Source organism: Castor canadensis, chromosome 4, assembly GCF_047511655.1.
Source record: "Castor canadensis chromosome 4, mCasCan1.hap1v2, whole genome shotgun sequence".
Taxonomy (NCBI): Eukaryota; Metazoa; Chordata; class Mammalia; order Rodentia; family Castoridae; genus Castor; species Castor canadensis.
Window position 1 is genome coordinate 150322853 of NC_133389.1, and position 16968 is coordinate 150339820.

The window sequence follows — 16968 nt, forward strand, 5'->3', positions numbered from 1 at the left end:
TGAGTCTTTGGTCATGGTGCATTCTATGAACTTGTCAATATTATGATGGCCTTCTTTGTAAACCAAGGTCAGCACATTGTCAGTTTATATATGAAGTCAAACAAAACTTCAAGTCTTTTTTTTCTTAACACCTACTACAAAACTAGATCACTTAGTCTCTGCTTGAGTAATTAATCATGTGCTTACAGGACTTCACATTTGCCCTTGTTAAGTTTTGTCTTTTTGGCAAATTATTTTTCCTTATTATCAAGAGACTTTTGAATTCTAATTTTTAATTCTGTCTGCTAGTGATACTTTCACCTATTTATTAATTGCACATTTGAAAATGGTACTTTCTCTGTTGTTGGTAAAATGTTGACTAAGAGAGGTCAAAGATAGAATCCTGTGACTTTCCACAAGAGACTTCTTGGCATCAACATGTGAACTTTTTTAGTTTTTTAAAAAATTATTTGATAATCTTTCATTTGCTTTTATTTTCTTGTCAAGGGAATACAGTGTGAAAAAGTCTTAGCCAAATGACTCAGTGACACTATCACTGTTGGTCCACTCTTTGCCAATCATAGAACCCCAATTCTGAAGCGAACTTAGATTAATTTTAGATTGCATACATTTTTCTTTTGAGAATTTTGCTAAAAAGTGACTATTTTGATACACCACTCAGTTCTTTTTATAAAATCTTGCTCTTAAAATGAATTGGTGGGGTGACAGAAAATTACTCCTTAGGTGTCACTCCAACACATTGTTGTATTCACACCTCCTGGGAAAGACAGTAATCAGGCTGAGACATGTCCATATAGTGTGCCAGCACCTCCATAAATGGCTCCATGACTATCACTAACATGACCATGACAGAGAATGCACTGATGCTGTTATGCCACTAATGGATGTTTTCTATAAGCAGAAAATTCTGTATTATTTGAAAAGGGTCTTTTTCCCCCTTGCACAAGTTCTCTAACCTCTTAGATTAATATCAAGTCTCTGTCCAATGGCACACACCATGCTTTCTGTACTATATTTTATAGTATTTATGTACACAATAATTTTAACATGCCTTTTTGCTGTGGACTAGATGTAAAAAAAGGCTAAAAGAATAATTGCCCTGACAAACTCAAATCTATAATGAGTCAAGGAATGAGTTACTACCTCATAAAAGCACTAGTATTTGGTGATACTTTATATTTTTTGAAGCATTCTTATATTTTGTTTTTTGAAAAAAATGATTGTAAAAATAATGTATTAAATTTGGATAATGTAATAATGTATTAAACTTGGAAAATAATGGAATGGATAAAAATATATTAAAACTCAGCTAAAATTTCTCCACCCAGTGATTGTTACTGTAGGAGTTTGGTGCATAGACAACAGATTCAAAAATGAATTACTGAAGACATTTTATGGAGAGACAGAAAAACCCTAACAACTCTTAATGTTTACGAGTATATCAGGTTATATGCTGCTTTTTTTTTGCAGCAAAATTCTCACTTAATTTTTGTACAACCCCTCTGAAGTAAGTCTGTCACCCCCTTTTTCAGATGAGAAGGCTCTAAGGGCAGATAAGTAGTTTGCCCAAGGTCGCAAAGATAGTGTGGTAGGGATGATGTTAGGAGTCAGCTGTCTGATTTCAAAGCTTAAGCCTTATCCATTCTGGCATGCAATCATGCCTGCCTTTCTGAGGCTAACTGAATGAATAGTTACCATTGTGTTTTCTACCAAATGTCACTTGTTGCCACGAAAAAGATAGGATACATGCCTGGAACTCTTGGCTTACACAATATAGTTCCTCTTGTGTGCACATGTTATATGTTTTGGGATCAAGCCTCATTAAAATCAGGCGCTAACAAAAGGAAATGAAGCACTGATATGATTACTTGCTGAAATGAAATCTCAAGGAAGAAAACATCTATTTAGTCAATAATACAAAACTCTTCTTTGTTTTAGTTGTATGGACTAGGTCAGAATCACTCAACCCCCATAGGAATCAGTGTTTCACGTAAATCGTTTAGGAATTAAGCAATAAGAACATTGAAAGTAAGTGGATACTGTCAAAAGAAATTGTACATTTCTGTACTTGTATATTAGGTGTTGAAAAGAAAAAATATGTTAGTCTTATTCATAAGATGATACAACAGGAAAGAGTTGTAATAATTGCTGTAGTATGAGACATAAACTGTACTGGGGTAAAACCCCCAAAGAACTATTTGGTAAACTGTCAGGTTGTCTTTAAAAAGTCATCTTTTCGGAACATTTATCTTGGCAGCTCTCAAACCTGACTTACAGCATATAGTATGGCAGCCAATTTTGTAGGAAAAATGCATAATTAATATGAAGAAGGTATTGCCAAGCAGTACCTCACGCAGTTTCTTAGAATAGAGGGACAACTGAAGTCCTCTTTTAATAGGTAATCCTGGTTTGTCATTTTGTAGAGTTCAGTTCCTAGTAAAAATGCTTCTAAAAATCCCAGTAGTAATATTTCATATGCAAGAGGTGCTTTGTTGCAGTTTCTAACCAGTTATTATCTAGTCAGGAAAGCTATCCTTGGTTTTTGAATTCTTGAATTTTTATAGTGCTTGAACTTGAAATTTTTGTCTGAGAATTGTCCTATTCTCCTTCAGTCATTTTCATTCTTGCAAGGGAGAAACAGTTTTCAAAGCCCAGTAGCCAGAAAGGTTTTGAATCTTGATAGATCATCACTACCAACTGAAGATTGTTGACAATAGTATTCTCCCCTTTGGGGTATATGTAGAAAGGGCCCAACAAGTTAGATTTGAGTTCTTTGTACAACTATTGAATGTTAGAACTGAACAGAGAATTATATATGTAATCTACAGATTGTATTCAAGACCCATCACTTAATAGCTGTCTATCTCTAGGCAAAGAACTACACTATCTTTGAACCTTCACTCCCTTAGCCTCCAGTGGAAATAGTGACTACTACATTTGAAGGATCATACAGAGCAAACCATTTGAGTAACTCAAAAGTTCTTTCATGATTTGTTTGTTAGTTATTAACTAATGGTCATAGGTCATCTACCTTAAGGAAGAGCTGATTTACCATTTAAGATTTTCAAATGAAGAATCGGTATGTTTGTAATATATATAATATATATTTATTTATATATTTATGTGTATACAATTGTTCCACTTGTGCCTAACCTCATCAGACCCTTCTGACTCTTTGCTTGTACTTTATTCAGCAGTATATCCACCCTTTCTCTGCCCTGGACACCCATGGTGCCTAGCTTGGACTCTTAGAGACTTGGATACTTACTCTCAAGGCGTATTCCTCTGAGGAGGAAGGGGAGCCCTTTGGCTTCAGTAGATGGTTACTTTGAACACATTGAAGACTTTTATAAAAGTAGGCATTTGGATCTATTGTGTTAGTATAAGATGGAAGCAAAACTAGTGTGTTTGATGTATATTCTAGCTTTCAATTAAAAAGGCTCAAGAAAAAGACAAAAAGAATAATATTCCAACAAAATTGCATTTTAAGAAATTGTGTGAAATATTTGGATTATTAAAGTATTCATGCTGCTGGAGTGTAGAAGGAAAGACAACAAACAAGAAGTTAGGAACTTTGACTCTAGATGATGTCCATGCAGACTTTTCTAAAATCTCTCTTGGTTTCTCCTCTTGGCCTTGATTAAGGCATCAGAAACTGGGCTGCTATGGGGTCACCTGCCTGGTTTTTATTGCCTCATAGGTGGTTGTGGTGAGTAGCTCTTTCTCGCAGTCCTTTAGTTTTGGGATTGTTCATTGACCACCCTTAACTTCGACTATACTATAGGACATTATAAGTTGTTGGCAATTAATGATAGAAATGTCTCTGTGGAGTTGGGTGTGATTGTGTGAGCCAGGTGCTAGATGTTGTAGATGAGCCTATGTGACTACTTGGCAGTGGGGAGCCGACTCCAGGCCCAATGATGCCATGATTCCCTGAGCATGCTACATGGCAATCAATGCCTCATCGCACTTGTTAGTCCCAATTTTGAATCAGTTTCTAAATTTTATTCTCTTCCTGCAAAGACAGTTATTCTGAATTTCCCTCCTGTGCTTTGGTACCAAAGTATTCATTCAGCTATTTTCTGAGTGTCTGCTCTCTACTAAGCACAATGAGAAGAGCAAGAAGAAATCAGATTTTGAAAAGGAAAAAGCAATGCATACCTTAGGTAGAAAGCAAGATGTGCCTCCAAAGGTGAGAAAAGGGAGAGGTTAAGTTTGTAATGATTTTTTTTTTTCTGTGCTTTCTACAATAAATTGTGCTATAAAAAAAAAATCTATACCAGCATTCATTTGTGCAGCACATCCCATTATAATGGAAATCCTGTTTTATCTGTGATTCAGGCAAGCATCCATAGTACACAATTGAAATACAGCAGAAGATTTTGGACAGTCCCTTGGAGTGAGGTGAAATGGGATTTGACCTATATATCAAGCTTTTCATGGTTTTGATATTTTCCATTTCCACATGTCAGCAAATACCTGACTTGATATTAAAGCCAGTTAAATCAATATTTCTTGCTGTAGTCAAAGTAGAGCAACACATATCCAAGGGCAACATATCCCCAAAAGCCATATTTTGTTGAGTACATATATTTTATCATAAACCTAACTGATTGAACTACCTTTAATGAATAGGTTAAAGATACCAACATAGCTACCATTAAAAAAGCAAGAAAGAAAAGCCAGAGAATCTATAATCTTGTTCCTCACCCCTCACTTATACAATTTCACAATTTATTTTGCTCACTTTAATCATAAGGAATGACAACATAGAGAAGGTCTTGATTGTGGTAGCTGTGGTTTCTTTCTGTATGCTTTGTGGATCTGTTTAAACCCTTCTCCCATCCCAATCAGAGGATTTCTGGTGGACCTAAGAGCCTTGGACTGTAGGAATGTGGTCATTGTGAAGGAAAGGACAATGGGGTACTACAGAGTAGAAGCCCATTCCTACTTATTCTTTTTCTGAACTTTTAACTGTTGGAGGATTTTTTAAAGTTACCAGTTACAAATTCACAATATTTCTATAAACGATTGGCCTAAAGCATTAGCTTATAGACATCAACAAATTGATTAACTATTAGTTATCAGAAAAGCCTAACATCCTCTGTGGAATTCAAGGCATGCATGTTATTTTCATTTTATAGGTAAGTACCTGTGAGTCTTGGGCTGCTAAATAACTTCTCAAAGGGCATCAAAGTAGAAAGGGGACAAGCTGGGATTTGAACCCCAATTTATTGATTCCAACCCTTTTCCAATGTGATATTATCTTCCATAATGTATCATGAGATTGAAGAAAAATAATACATACTCATTATAGGAAGTTTAGAAAGAAAATTTTAAGAAGAAAAAATATCCATAATCCTTCACCGCAGGGATAATCACTTTTTCCACTTCTTTCTTTCCAGGCATTAGAAAGGGAGAATTTATATAGCCAAATGAATACTGTAGCACAGTTATCTTTGAAGTTTATGCATGTACTCCAGCAGTGTTGCCATTGTTGGATACAACTTTTTTGGGAATCTCTTTCAGAGCCTGTTTAGGAGCTAAGTTCTCAATAGACTCCCACGCACAAAATACTTTGTTAGGAACGTACCGAAGACAGTGTATCCGTTACCTGAATAACCATCAAAATATATGATATGTTTGACCATTTTGTACTTTCTGAAGTCTTACATTGTAGCTATTTGTCATCTTATAAAGACCACCACCCTTGTCCTCTGTAAGAACCATAAATATCTTGTGCTGACAATTGTAGTAGGGGGATGGAATTTACCAAAATGCTGCTTCTTCCTATGTCAAATATTGATGGATATTTTGGGGTATGTTTAAAAGTCTTTATTAAAAATGAAATCTATAAATGTTTAATATATTCTTTGACAACTCATTTATTACATTGTCAACACAACAATGTTTGCCTTTTTTTTCGGTACATAAAGAAAATCAGAAAATTGGTTTTGTCAAAAGTTTGAAAAGCACATTTTGAAATCAATTCTTTTTTAATGGAAGTATTACACTCACTGAATTATTCCCCTCCAAGGAGTTTTTGTGGAAGCAAATGTATCTAAGTGTAATGAACTGGTCTGTAATAAATAAAGTCAGTAGCATCTTGTGTAGCAGTAAAAGTTTCTCAAAGGAGGCTTATATACACATATACACACACACAAGACTGTTATCAAAATGGCCATTGGTATACTTTTATTAAAGTCAAGAAATCCAAGTAATTAAGCACCAGCTAAAGTCTCTTCTGTTCTGTTTGCCATGTATAGCAGTTTTACTTTTAGAAAGCAAACCTGACTTCCAGTCCAAGCCTGTCATTAGTTATCCAGTTTCTACCTTATTTTTCACAGATATTCTTATCTATCCCATTGACTTATCAGCATGCTCCCCCACCGCTAGGCACCTGGGACACTGGGACCCTGTATTCTGGATTGATCTAGAGTTCTTCAGAGCCACTCCCAGGGTTCTGGACGAGGCAGTGCTTGTCCTCAGGACAGAATTTTTTCCTTGTCTTCTTATTGACAAGATTTGCTATGATAACTAATTGCCAAATGTAAGGTCATGTCTGTGTTGATTGTCCTTGGCACTGTTCTGACATTGTGTTCAGCCCATGGTTGTTAGATAAGTGAAGGGTTGTAATATATTCTCTGAGAAACTATACTGTTGGGAGAAAAAGTTAATCTGATTGAAAGAAAATCAGAATTGTAGATTAGAATCAGGGCTTCAGAGCCTCTAGGTCAACCTCTCATTTAAATATGAAACCAAGAGATGTCAGCTGAGGTGGAGAAGCTCCTCCAGAGAGCCAGTGCCAGAGCCAGGCATAGCATCACAGCATCGTATTTTTTTTAGCACCTTCCTGGCTCTTGTTCTCCAATTGCTTCATGGAGGTCAACTCTCTGACACTAGGTTCAGTGAGCAGAGTGTTTGAATCCCCACATAGTGCTCAGTAGAGCAGTGGAGATGGGTATTCTTGAGAGACACTTATGACGGTTGCGTTGCCTGTGTGGCTGAGTGGTTGGTTGACTTTCGACCCTGGCACCCATCTCTATGCCTAAGTAGTTACTGACTGACTGGTGAGTTCTGTGGGGATGTAGGTACATTACAGATTGTCTCTGGGAGAAAAGACTATTATAACAACAATAATAACAATAGCCAACATTTATTTTTAATCAGTTGGGCAGATATCATGTGACTACCAGTCCCCGTTCTAGGTCCTGATTGTCATCATTGGAATTCTAGCACCACATCCTGTGTAGCTTCATGAGTTAGGAAATTTGACTTCTGCGTGCCTTGTTTACTGATGTCTGTCCAATGCCAGTGATAGCAGTGTCTCTGTTAGAGTACTGAAGGAGTTGGCCTGTGTAAATCATGCCCTAGAGCAATCCTGGGTACTTTCTAAACTAGGAATTAGTTATAACAGTGTTGTTACAGTATCACTTACATGCTGGATGTGTTGGATGCATCATACGAATTATCCAGTCGACGACTTTGTGAGGAAGGCACTGTTTTTACCTCCATTTCACAGCTGAGTAAATGGAGGCCCAGGGATGTTACTCCTCCTACCCGAGGTCAGATAACCATGAAGTCATCTCTGCTAGGCCCTAGATTCTTACCTGGGTGGATGTGATAGGAAGTGGATGGTGTGGTTTCTGATCTAAATTTCCTCTCTTTCTAGAACATTCCAGAACCCAGGCTGCTTTTAGGAACATCTCTGCAGATTCCTAGGTAAGTCCAGATGGTCCTTTCCTTCTCTATGACCTCCTCCCACCTACTTGACTGCTTCTTCCTTCACCCACAGCTGACTCCTGCAGGCCCCGTCACAGCCCTAGCAATGTTGTCTGAGCTGCCTCATAGGGTCTCATCACCAGAGTTGTTGTTTATGGCATGTGGACTCAGCTATAAACAAGAGCTGGGCCCATGGTGGGGAAGTAGATCTGAGCCACTCTTACCCTACCTACATCCCCCTCCCACCTACATCCACATTGCTATGGATATCTTTAGAATAGTATTGTGCATGTAAAATACTTTGGAGTACCACAAAAAAGAAAAGAAAAAGAAAAACAGGCCTTTTAAAGACATCCCTGTGATTTAGAAAGAAATTACAGTTAAGAGTGGCAGGCTCTGGAGCCAGACTGCCTGGCTTTCCATCCTTGCAGTGATAGTCATTTTGCCCTTGTCACTGTTGTTGAAGAATGTGCCCCAGTAAATCTGGAAGTCCAACTTGCAATTGCAGTGCTCAGTCAGTGTGGAGCACAAGTGGAAGGACAGCCTTCGGAGCCAGACAACCTGGCTTTGCCTCTGGGTTCTGATACTTAATAATTGCATGGTCTTTATAGCTCACTCACTTCCCTGAGCCTCACTTTCCTCCTCTCTAACATGTGGATAACTACACTCATCTTGCAGAGGTGTTAGGATTTATCAAGCTCATATATGTAAAGGAAACTTAAAGAAGATTGACATCCAATAAAATGGTAACTTTTATTATTATTTGTTGTTGGTATTTGAATAAATTTGTCTTTTGACAAATCCTTTAGGAACAGAGAGCTTATTGTTGTTTCATTCCTTGTGAAAAGGTCTTTAGTCTAGATCTTATCAAATAATCATAAATTCCAATTCGAGGTAGTCCAAATTAACAAGGCCTCCTGGATATTTCCATTGATGTTTAAACTTGATTCTTTTTCTGTAAATCTGAAACCATAGTAGAAAGATGACTATAACTTTTTGAAGTGAGCCATTATCATTGGTGGGTCTTGACTATGTTCATGCATGGGCTAGAATGCTTAACTTCCTTGTATCTGAGTCACCATGAAAGTACTTCATAGTTGTTGAAAGAGAATTATTACGGAAACAGCTGATTGATTTTTCTTTTTGTCTCTGTCTCCATACACATGCTCGGGTATGCACGTCTGCATGTGGGTACACACACACTCAATTTAGTTGTTCCTTTGGCTATGCAACCAAAGAGTTACTATGTAAATTCTGGCAGCCTTCTCCCCATCAGACAAGCAAGGGCACAGTCAATTCCTGTTTCTTTGGAACGTACACCAAATAATCAGAAACTCTGATTATTCTGCTGGAAGGCAACAGCTTGATAGAAAGATGTACCAATTGAAAACAATTCTGATCATATTTTTTGTTAGGACAATGAGATGCCTCCAGCTGTCTTTCACTAATCATATTAGAGGTGGAAACGAGAACGCTTTGGCCTGCAAAAGATTACTGTAATCTTATGTTGGAACTCTACTTTTGCTGGCTGCTTATACTAGAACGGTGACATTAGACATCCCTTCTGTAACTGGTGTTGTCGGTTGGTAGTAGTCAAAAACATATGCCACATGAGCACACTTAAGGAATTTTCTAATTACAGCTCAAAGGCTTTCCTTTTATCTTTTATGCTTGTACTGCAGACATCACTGATTGAAATTATTTCTCCCTCAGCATATTCCTATTTTCAGCAGTTATAAAAGACTAGGAAGATGGCATATGAAACCCACAATAACCAAAGAGATGTCCGAATTCAATTAGGAAGAGGCCTGTCCCTTGTGGACACATAAACCATATAAATCCATTTTAATTGTGAGCTGAGGTACTTATCTGGTCATGTTTATTTTGGAAGCAAGTGCCAGAACTGGATTTAGACCAGAACTCTAGATCTTCGAGCCCTAATGACTAATTTGGGTACCCACTGAATCCCTTAATTCATTTCTTAATTAGCTCTCCTAGAATTAGAGAGTTGCTTGGTTACAATCATTTTCACAAATTTCTTGTAAATCAAAACAAATGTACATAGATTTTCCCCTGATGGTTCAAATATTTTGTCCTGATCTAAAAGAACTGTTGTTGTTATCAAAAAAACAATAACAAGGTCAACAACAACAAAATTAATATTTTGCAAGGTAGTGGAAAACAGTCTGAGGTTCTAGGAGCCATGATTTTGAATCACCTGGGGTCCTTAGTCATGTCACTTTCCCTCTCTGTGCCTTAGTTTCTTCTTGAAAACTGGGTATAAAGATAGAATGTACTTCATTGTGTTGTTCTGAAGATTATAAACAGGTTCATATATGTAAAGTATTATATATGTGATTTTATAGGTGTAGCAATGGATGTTAATTAAACAGTGTTTGCTATCAATAAGACAATGGTAGACTGATAAGCAAATTTTGCTGGTGTCACAGTATTGTCATTTAATAATAACCCATTTTCTGCACTCCATTTGGAGAATTCTTTTGATAGTGACAAAAACATTCCATACTCCAAATTTGGAATGAATCTCCATTATTTGTACTTGTGCTCTTTAATTTGGCTACAGAATTAACATTTTTGGCTTTACAACCCTGATCAGTTTTAACTTGGAACTTTTTGATGCAAAATTGCTTTAAAACTTGAAAGAACATTTTATTCTTTCAGTATACACAATACTATCCCTCACTAAGAGGAAAAATGTGATTATAATCTGTAAAATACTATGGGAATTTGTAGATTCATCTTCAATTAATGCACTGGAAATTTCAAACTATTTTTAACAGAGTAAGATGCATTTAATGTCATAGTTTATATTGAGTGAATATATCAGAGTTGGTCTACAGAAAGATAAATCTAGTAATTTAATGGCCTTTCTTTATGGCAGCATAAGAATTAGTGATTGTAAAAATTGATTGCCAAGAGATGCATTAGAATTACTTTCCCTTAATTTTTAAAGTGACTTTAACTATTTGTATGTATGGGTTGTGTATGTGGGTGTATCCACATCTGCATATCTATGTTTATAGGTATCTATTCTAGAGAAATGTTGAAATACTATACAGCAATAGAAATTGAATTATAGCTATACACAATAACATAAATGTACACTGTAGACATAATGTTAAAGAAAAGTTGCAAAAGAATAATACACAGCAATCTTACAACATATAACATATAAAATAGACAAAACTAAAATATTGCTAAGGTATGCATGTATCAAGTGGCCAAAACTATAAAGAAAAGCAAACATTATCACTGAAAGAATTAGGTATTAGGATGGTGATTATCTATAATGGACAGAAGTAAAAAAGGACCTGGAAATTAACTGGATTTACAGATTCTATTTTTTAAGTTTTAACAAACCCTCATATATTAGCAGAATCTTTCTGAAAAGAATTCTCATGAACTAAAGATAATTTCAGTACTGCAAACAACAAGAGTGTCAGAGCTTTATATGAACTCTTTGTCAGTTCCGTTTGTAATAATAATGATCACTGGATCACATCTGGCAGGAAGCTGGCCACTGACATCTAAATTATGTGGATGAAGTGAGTTTATATCTACTGTGATTAAGCATGAACCTCATCCTGTGTGTACTTACCTTGAGATGTCATGACTAGAGAGCATGTGTCAATTCTGTCATCCTGGCTTCCTATTTTTGTTCATATTTTATAAAGTATATAATAATACAATAATACATGTATATACATTATAAACAAGAAACCAAACATATATTGGAGATGCATTCTGAAAACATCTGAGGTAAAAATATCTTGGATATGCCTGCCACATATTTCAAAGGCTATCCTACTAAAAGTGAAAAAGTGTACAGAGATGGCAGACTTGCTGTTTGTATCAAAAAGAGGCACATGTCAGCCTAAATTTTTTTATTTGCAATAAAAAATACTAAGGCACTAGTTTATATATTTTAGTGTTTAAAACTTTCCCCAAGCCACTGAGTTGGGATTGGTGTAGAAGAGAAGGAGAACACACACACACACACACACACACACACACAGAGAGAGAGAGAGAGAGAGAGAGAGAGAGAGAGAGAGAGAGTGAGAGAGAATAGCTTCGATTTTTTCTATTTTGTTTATATTCCCTAGAAGATCCCTTTCTGGATGGAAAAGAGAAAGAAAAAAGTTGCACACCATCAGTAAGATTTTCCCAAAACATGAGTAATTTCACTTACTCTTGAAGGGCACTTGACCAACAATCAATAGACCTGCACTTCCAGCCTGGTTCACCACTTGCCAGCAGCCTGCCTGTAGCACATTGGCCACTCCCTCACTGAGCTGTCTCGACCTTTACACCTATGTGAGAGCTTCTGTAAATACTGAGTTTCCTACAAATGTAAAGATTTATGATGATCCTTACACTTCTCTTTATCAACATGTGACTTTTCATGAAGTCCTGATGTTCTTTGCCTACAAGGTTCTTCTGATTGGAAGCTGTAGAAAATGACTAGCTAGCTTAAAAGAAAAAGAAATTATTTGTCTTTTTTTTTTTTTTAATTGTGGAAGGATCCTGGGGTGTCTCAGAATTGAAGGAAGGGTTGAATCAAACCACCAAACCACACAAAGGAACACTACCAGGAAAGCTCAGGGGATCTTAGCATATGGTTCTGTGGCTCTTTTCTTTACTAAGACATTGCTATGGATGTGAGCAATAAGGACTTTTAGCCTCTGAAGTCCATGATCACCAAGTTTGGGGCTCCTAGATGAGGGAATTTAGTTGGTCCAACTTAGATCATTTGGCCACCTTTTGATAATCAGCCTCAGTTGAGGGGTCAGGGTCATGTAGAATGGACATATTCCTGGGAGCTCTAGCCCTGCATATTTGGGTTGTCTCAGAAAATCAGGGATACCTATAAACCTATAACTATAACCTATAACTGGTATTAATGCTTCAATAGTTGCTAATGACCCAAATTTCTTTAAGGAACTTTAATAATAAAAATTAAATACAGGGATATATTATGAGTGTTTTCTCTAATAGATGTCAGCATCAACTGACTGGGCCTTGACTTTTCATGTTCTGTCATGGGTGGACACTGAATTTGAACTTATGGGACTAGTTGCCGGCAAGTTCTCTGTAGGTCCCTCAGAGCTTCCTGGGCTTAAGCTGCTTCTCTAAATTTTGACTTTACTTCTACTTTTAAGTACTAATTTACCTCTTGTGAGACAGAGGCCATTAACCCAAGGTAAGCATACCTACTGCTGACACTGTCTTCACTAACAGCCAGGCTTGCCCTAAGATTTTATGCCAAGGGGAAAGAAGATAAAAGAGGTATATATGTCTGCATACCACAGGGAAGTTGTTATATCATTAAAGACCTTAATTTTTTTTCTCTTGTGAGCCTATTAAAGTGTTTTTGAATAACTCATAGCCATTCCTAACCAGACATATATAACCATTCCTCACACCAAGCGGGTATCCAGTACTATCCAGTTCTACCAGGGCTCAAGTAATTACTTGTCTTATTTCACCAATGCAAATGAATAAAATGTTCATATGTCTGAAAAACTGAGGAATAGCTTCCAAAACAAGTTAAACATTGCTTTCTAGTATTGTCCTAAATAGTGAGTGTTCTAAAGTACTTCTTTGGTGCATTCATTATGAACAACTATATATGAAATAACCAAAGTTTATGTTGTTCACACTGTCTGTAAAAAGAAAATTTCAGAGAGAGGAAGCATACCATTGAAGAAACAGATATGTTTATAACAATCATAATTTCATTTGACTTCCATTTTCCAAAGTGCAAAGTTAGAATGTAATCTGTAGCTCATACTTTTTTAACCATCTCTCAACACATCATCAATCCAGTGCCTCACACTGTTTACAAGAATGATGTTTTATTTGTCAGATTTTAAGTGCTCACCCATGAAATGTTTATTGGCAATTGTTGTTCGAAGGTTTACAGGTGTCATAGCTGATGCTTTGAATGATCCGCATTAGCAATGAATCATAATTTTTCAGTATATAATGGAAAAGATTTTGCATTTTGGTCCTCTAAGCTTTGGTATTTGGAAGTTACTTACGTGGGAAATTAAAATAAAGGGGGAAAAACATTCTCAGACTTTAACCCTTGCACTTAAGGCCAGTCATACTGAATAGCAAAAGCATCTTGGTAGCATTATTGTTCTAACCCTGAGATTTCTTGGCTATGGTAACTGACAAAGTGCCAGGTAAAGGCCTAATTGCATTCCTTGTTTCTCAGAAAAAAAAAAATCTCAGAGGAATTTTCCTCTTCTTTCAAAGGAGTACCTGAGCATTAACATTTTTGGGGAATAACAGCATGTTTATAAGACTTGCAAAGATTTCTGAAAAGAGAGTTTGAAGAGGGCTCTGGCAGCCAACCAAAGGGTGCATGTGGCTTACCTAGAGCAGCAAAGAGTTGGGCGGGGGGTGAAGTCAAAAGAGGAAGAGATGTGGGTTTATCCTCTAAGAGCTTGCTCTCTGATTAACAAGCTGATGGTCTCTTTTCTTTCTCTGTGGTCTGCTCATAGATTAAGCAGGATAGTATTTGACGTTCATTTAGCCCCTACTGACTGTCAGTGCTCTGCCCATTGCCTGTTAGTGAAAGACTAACAGATGCATGAGAGACATCTCAAAATTTGTATTTGTCAAATGAATGAATATATTCCAGTCCATTTATTTGTGATCTGTGTGTTGAATATTAGATCTGTACCAGATCTACTTTGAACCAGATTAACTCTGGAATTAGTACCTCACTTTAGTGGACTGAGCTCTTCTAATGTGTGGAATTTATATTTCAATAAGGGAGTCAGCTAGTGAAGAAACAAGTAGCCAAGTGAATCAACACAATAGTTATAACTAGTGAGAAGAGCTATAAATGACCTAAGCAAGGTGAATGTTATGATAGAGACCAAGGGCTTGGAGAAATCTTGAACAACTTGAAAACCCAGTAGTAGAGAGGATTTGATACCACAATTCAGAAGACTCCATTTACTGTAGCATATCCAATGAAAAGGTTCATCTTATCATGCTTTTTCTTAATGCAAATAGGTTTGCAGAGTTCTTATGCCAATCATATCAGCTTCTACTTTGTAGAATTTTGCTTTTAACATCTCAGTTGTTTAGTGCCTAGAGTCAAGGCCAAGGGTTAGTTCTTCACTTCTCTTCTCCAAAAGCTGCAACTTGTTTCCCAAAAGCCAGGCAACTATCTCCCCAATGTGCACTGCCAGTTACAAAGAAAATGACCAAAAGAGGGTAAATCAGACCAAGTTTATCAACAAAGCTGAAAGAAAACAAACCTCAAAGTGGTCACCCTGTTGACTTGGGGTCAGAGTATTATCTTTATATCTCAAGGACAGAATATTTAATAAAAATTTGAGTACAAAGTACACTTCACCCTCCAAGCATGCCGAACTATGTCAACCAGAAAACTGTTCCTTAGGGTTTACAATTTCCTTTTTCCTAAATTAAAAAATGCTAATGTGAACTGTTGACTCTCAACAATACATGTTGTTATTGTATATAGGGCAAAGAGTAAATAAGACACTTCTTAATGAAATAACTGCTCATTTTAACACAGCAAGCTAGAAGTAATTTTAGCTTTTTTCCACGCTTCTTTATGGAAATAGGCTGCAATCATTTTTATTCCACCATTTTTTATAACCTTATAGCAAGCTTCCCTGTTTATGCTTTTAAGAGCTGTTTTTAAAGGCCCTTAAGGGATATCCTTTAATACTTTCCTTTTTGAAGTAATTATTCATCTATAGTATCTCCTTAGAGTGTTTGAGGGTTTGGAAATACAGAAACTTCTTAATGAGATATGGTTAATGGTCTATACAGGGTATCACACCTGGCTTAGTTAACATAAATTATATTTAATTACTCATTCCAGAAAAGAAGTAGGTATTTTAGAGTAGATTTAGTTTGCTCTGTATGTATAGTAGTCATTGATAAGATCCTGTGAGTGGTATTTATAGATTTAAAAATGTGTTTGTAGTAACATAAAATCAATTCTTAGAGATGGTAAGAAATAATATGGGGTTGGGGGTATGGCTCAGAGGTGTAGAGCATTTGCCTACCACAGACGAGGCCATGGGTTTGAACTCCAGCACTGCAAAATGATGGCAATGATTATGGTGGTGATGTTGATATGAAAAATGTCTTATCTTGTTGGTTCATGCAAAACATCCAGGTAGAACAGAAGCTCACTCTAAAAATTCTTTATAACCTTTGAAATGCTTTGTAAATGTAAAGTAATCATGTTATTTTTACATCGTGACCTCAGGCTTCTGGGATGAATGACAGCCTGTAGCATTTCGTTTTAATGCTAAATATATTGCTTAGAGCGAGATTTCCTTTTCCACATATTCCCCTATGCAGAGGCAGCCTAAGTTCCTAGTTGGGTTCTTTCACACTGCACTTGACTTTCGGACCCTCCAGACCACCATGGTGCCTCCACCCGATGCTTCCCATGGTGCTTCAGAAGGAGGTACTGTTTCTAGGAAGGAAGCTCGACCACATCACATCTGCAGTGACCTGTGAGCCCCACTATGGCCCTCCCCCAGTCCCTTATGCACACTGTTGAAGAACTGAAAATTCATCAGTTGCTGGGCATACGTGGCTCTTTGCTGTGGTCCACTAACACATTAAATGTTTCCAGAACTTCTCTCTCATGACACTCTTTACTCTTGCTACTTTGGTATTGTCTCAAGACTGGCACTTGTTTTGTAATTATTCTAGCCATCTGCAGCTTTTTTCTGCCCATCCTGTGTCTTGGTGGGTCTCTCTGTTCCTTCTTGTCCCCCAACACCACACTTCCCCTTCTTTTTTTACCTCCCACTACTTCAAGAAACCAGAAAGCATGTCCTGCTTATTTGCCCCTACCCTTGTTTCTGGGTGCAATTGCCCTTTTCCATAGCACTGCAGAGGAGTCAGCCCCATGCTCATGCTGCCATCCATTCAGCAGGCTCTCATGGAGTAGGTACAATAGGAGGCATGGCCCTTTCTCTCTAAGTGCTCGTCCAGGGAAGTGCTACATTGTCCCCACTGAAGATCCGGCCATGGGAAACAGACTCCCTGACAGTCACCATGGGTTACACAAATATTACTTCCTTTTAGCTTGACCTTTCATTGTGCTCAAAACCAACTGAAAGTACTTAAATCGTATGCAGCATTTTTCTGGAAACAAAAATAAATGGGGTTCTTTTAAGAAGCCACACTTGAACTTTTGCTCTTGCTTTTCCCTTT

General features: G+C 37.0%; 1 protein-coding gene across 6 annotated transcripts in view; it reads left to right on the forward strand.

The window, feature by feature from the left end:
- Spats2l (spermatogenesis associated serine rich 2 like) overlaps positions 1-16968 on the forward strand; it is a 160910-nt gene that overhangs the window by 15329 nt on the left and 128613 nt on the right. For all 6 annotated transcript variants that reach the window (XM_074071347.1, XM_074071348.1, XM_074071349.1 and 3 more), the window contains exon 2: positions 7673-7722. The gene's annotated coding sequence lies outside the window, so the exon portion shown is untranslated. The remainder of the gene's footprint in view (positions 1-7672; positions 7723-16968) is intronic.